The sequence below is a fragment of the Aptenodytes forsteri genome, unplaced genomic scaffold (genome assembly GCF_000699145.1).
Source record: "Aptenodytes forsteri isolate BGI_AS27 unplaced genomic scaffold, ASM69914v1 Scaffold404, whole genome shotgun sequence".
In the NCBI taxonomy this organism is placed as follows: domain Eukaryota; kingdom Metazoa; phylum Chordata; class Aves; order Sphenisciformes; family Spheniscidae; genus Aptenodytes; species Aptenodytes forsteri.
Window position 1 is genome coordinate 971,483 of NW_008795629.1, and position 5,108 is coordinate 976,590.

Below are 5,108 nucleotides of genomic sequence, written 5' to 3' on the forward strand. Positions count from 1 at the left end.
AGAGGGGGCCTGAGTGCTGTGCTCTCCCGCACAGCTCCTGACAGGGCTCTGCCCCAGAGCGTGCACCAGGCTGTAGCCTGGCTCCTGGGGGAGCAACCTCAGGGCCCTGAGGGCACTTATGGGCCTTAACGACCCTGACAAGCACCACCTGGGACCTCTCTGCCCTACCCTCGGCCCGGGGACCCCATTTCAGCCCAGCCTGGGGCTGTCTGTCCTAGCCCCAGTGACGCTGAAGGGCCCTTGCCTCCGGTCCTGCCCCAGCCCGGCCTGTCCCCATCTCCACGGCCCTGCCTGGCCGTCCTAGGCTGTGTCTGACCCTGGTGCCCCTCAGCGGGCCCAATCCTGAAAGAAGAAAGCTGAGAGGTTTGAAATTAGCCTGGTAGAGGTCTCAGGGGCTGAGCGCTGGCTGTAGTGGAGACCGGGAAAGAAAAGTTTTCCACACAAGCTTACCTAACACTAGCATTGGATCCTACATAAATCACACTTCAGAATTCATAACGAGGGAGTGCTTTGGTGGGGATTGCCAAAATAATTTCAGTCATGTTTTAGCATCTAGCTGCTTTTTAAGACTCAGTCTTACCTGAGGGCAAGTCTGAGTTTAGTTGGAGATTTAAGGTGATTTAAGACAAACCAAAGGTTTCTCCCAAACCTAGACAGTCCACCTGACAAGCATTAAAAAAACAGGCAGGGAAGAGAAGCGCAGCGCAGTCAGGCTTTGGCCTAGTGATAAAACTCCTTAGCAGGCAGGTCAGATGGGATATGTACAGCCCTGAACTTGTAGCTACACTCCTTTACCATTTTCTTCTTGGCTCGTTAGACTAGAAACCAGACTTGGTTTCCGTGTTTCAAAGTTCAACCAATTTTATCCATTCATGAACAGCTTTTTTCAAAATGTTATCGTTTCTTTTTGCAACACCTATGAGGGGAAATTTTGGCATCTGTAGCACTGGAAAATTTTAAGAAGAGGTAGTTCGGACAGCTATCAGGAATGACACAGGTTGTCCAGCTTTGGGTCAAAGCGATGGACTAGCTAACTTGTGAGAAACTTTCTATCGGTTTAGAGGCTACTTCTGAGGCAGAGGGTAAACTAATGGAATAATTCACTTATTAGACATCAGTTTCAGATTTCTCAACTCTTGCTGCAGTTCGTAACAGTAGGCAAACTCATTGCTGTTCATTAGAAACAGTGTTGGCCTTGTGCTAAGGTCACAGTTCAAGATACTGACAACATTAATTTACACCAGACAAATACAGCCTGTGATAAGCTTGGAACAATTAGAAAAGACCTTGGCAGAGCTTCAGCACAATTTGAGATGTTTTTCGGCTTCTTGTCCCTTGGGACGGTATTCCTCTAATATGTGTTGTTTCACAGGAAATCATTAAGATCGATACTCTTGAACTACCTTTGACTCTCTCAGAACTTGCAGTCTCTCCCACCAAACAGCTAACAAACTCTGATAGCAGGATATACAGTTCAAAGATGCTGTTACTTGTACATTCTGAAAGAGGCATGGGTCACAGTGACTTATATTTATGATGAACCGTTTGTATTGTGAACACGTGCTTTACAAGGTTCATCATTTTCCCTGCAGAGCTTGTAAAACCTTGGAAACATTGATGCTAGAGACCTACAAAAAGTACAAAATTCTTCAAACCTTGCGGATTTGCAATGAAGAATGTTCTTAGATTACAAAACCTATGAGTTATTTGACCCTACATGTAAAATATAACTCCTTTCTCTCCCCTAGCCTTAAAAATTTGGTCTAGCTGGCAAACAAATCAGAAATTACTCCTTTCAGGATCTATACAAGAGTTAAAAACAACAATCTGAAAGAATTTAGTTCTGAATGATATTGAAACAAGACTTCAGAGGAGCTAAGACAAAAAAAATAAATAAAAGGTTTCACTTCCGAGAACTTCGATTTTTCTATTAAAACAATTTTTTCTTTTTTCTCAGCACTGGGCTACTTCATAACAAGATTATTACATTTTTCCTAAAAGGGCATAAACCTTGAACAGCTATTTTATTAATGTGCAATTTGGGAGAAATGGAAAAAAAAGGCAAATAAGTACCTGAAATAGTATTAATGCAACTTAAAAAAATCAACTCGTAACATTATATAGCCCCCCTGTAATGATCTGCAAAGAGCTCCATACAGTTGCATCCTTGTGATTGCATGGGATTGTGGCCTAAGTCAGCACTTCTCAAAATGTGGTCCCTAGGAAACAGACTGTTTCCTCCAAGTTTCCAGATGCTAAACTGCATTAAAAGAAGTACAACATACATTAAACCCTTTTTCCGTGTAAGTAATTGCTGCTGTAATGCTAGAAAATTATGAAAGGAATGAAGGTCAGCACAATTTCTGAATGGGGGAAAACAGACTACACAAGGCAATCTTTCTCTAACCATGTGGCCTAGCCCAGAAACAAGCTGAAGAACTCCTGATGCAAGTCTATTTGAAATGCAGATTTTTTTTTTTTTAATGCTTTTTGCTTGTCAGGTTGCTTATATATGCTTCCATAGTTTGTCTGCATTCCTCCAGTCTCCTAGCCTTCTGCCTGACTGCAGTTCCTCAGGGCAGCGTGAATTATAAAAGAAAAATGGTATAAATCAAAAGTCCTTGTAGATTACACTGTGGGGAAAAAATATAAAGAAACATAATGCTCTTACCGCCAAACTCTCAATTATAGAAAAATAACATCAGTGAGAAAGTTACTACTTTCATAATTACTCCTCTCAATAACTGTTTTTTGGAATCCCGTGAAAAGGTCTCAGAGTGCATTCTAAACTTTGAAGCGGTGAAGTAGATCAAAGTATGTGTATGTTTATTCTCTCTTAAGGAAGCTGTATGGTATTTGACAGCTACAGGCAATGTGAATTGTGTGAAACTTATAGGATCATAACAGCAATAAACTTGAAGCGGTATGTGTCTTGATAGATTTAAATACAAAACAAGAATGTAATGTTGCCAGTTAAATGGATTGTGGTGTTTTTCTCTCCTTCTCAGGCCAAGCATGCAGTGTTTTAGATAAGAAACAAAAAACCCCCATGGTTAGAAAGGAAAATGATATTTCTTTTAGTCATGAATAGTGTAGCTTTCCTGTGTTATAACCAAACTGTATTTGGGGGAAGAAAAATAATTTTAAAACAAACTCTGAACTGAGGAGATAGGAGGTAGGACATGGTTAAATGGATTAGATCACCTCTGGAACACAGATTTTCATCAGGAGCGTGTGTATTGCTACATACACTATTGCCAAATCTTCAATACAGAAATACTTCTATGGATAGGAATAAATCAGAGGCAGGGTTAACAGATGACAGTATCCTCTTTAACAGAGAGCAATTGCAGAGAGATTAAGAACACCTTTTCTCTGTCATCCAGTGCCTTGACCAATGAGTCCGTCAGCATATCTGCTTCTTATAAGGCATGGCTACATGTGCTAGAGCTATATCTGGAAAGAATGTGACCTCTTAGTGTCACTGGCCCAGCCTTTGCAATGAAAAACTCATAGAGAAGCAAAATATCGAGGAAGATGTTTTGTTTGAAAGCACAAGTTCATCCTCTGAAGCAACATCTACCCTTCGCTTTGTCAATTTTCCAGCAACAGCTGCTAGTTATCGGTCATATTAATATGCTTTCAATACACTGAGCTTGAAGCAGCTGGACCAACTTGAAACCAATTTGAAAAACATGTTTATAGAGAAAGGCAAAGGAAATGACCTGTAACATCGTAGACACAATATGTTCCACATGAGAGCTCCATCAGTTGAGTTTTTACCAACTCAGTTGTTTTATTATCATTCAAGGTCTCCAGTTTTCATTGTGCTGCTGTTAGTAGGTCTGGAATGCCTCTGACTTCCAATCTGTCTTCCCAATATTTTCTGTGGTTCTTTGGCCCCAGAGAAGAAGCAGCAGTAAAACAGCCATTTAAGTGAACAGCTCCACCACGCATTCCTGTGCATCTGCAGTGGAGTGCAATGACTAAACCAGGATTTGCTTACCTAGTAGGTGTGTGAGAAGGATGAGCAAGCAGGTATTTCCTTTCTTTTGCAGCTGTGAAGAGACAAGAATAAGCTTCAAAGAATAAGTGCTACAAAATCATTCAAAAGAAATGGTTTTTCTTCCAAGCAACTTCCCTGGAAAATGTGACGAATCTTCCTTGTAACAAAGTGATCCACCTCCCACCCACCCACCACTCATTCCATCAGAATTTCGTGAAATACGACAGTTAGAAAGATCACAGTTTTAACTATTTTGGATGATAGGGTCACATCTTAGAATGTAATGAAGGAGAAAGTTGATGAAAAGATCGTTCGCTCATCTTTCATTCTGCATAAAATTCTTAACTTGATCCAGAATTATTTCCAGTAAGCCAAACTAGTCACTTTTCTTTCATGAACTTTGAGGCTGAGACTGTTAATCTGAAAAAACCCACAAACATTTTCCCTACAAGTACTATATTTTTTCCCATTTCATAAAGAAATATATACATGCCTTTAAATAGGTATTTGATAAAGGAAGTACTGCATGCCCATTGCTCTCACTTGGTACCGATAATTTTGAATGTTTTGGTGGTTTTGCATTTAAATTCTCAAGCCTAAACTCCACATTTACAGGAAATTTCCTTTGTGTGTCCATGTGATTTTAAAATGGAAGTTATAAAGTGACCAGTGGCATTTTGAAGTAATGAGCTATGCAAAGTGTCAGTGAACTAGAGGAAAGATTAAAGTACAAGACGTGACTAAACCGCTCAGCCCTACATGTTCTCTATCAGCTGATCAAGATGCTGTTGCTCTGCAGAAACATACTTGTTTCAGCTGTGGTCAAAAACAAGCTGATCATAAGCTCCTGATGCAATGCCATCATGGGAAAGCCATTGCAATGCTTCAGCGTGTGACGTGAAGTGCTGTCAGGAGTTAGGAAAGCACTGATGCTATTAAGCAACACGTCTACTGGTTCTTCCTCTGAAATGCTAGTTTGGTTAGCCGCAGCTAGAAGCAAAACTTGAGACTGAAACAGCACAGAGCAAGACAGTGAAGAATAGAGTGCATGCCTGTCTTTTACAAAAAAAAAAAAAAAAAAAAAAAGATGGTTAATACACAA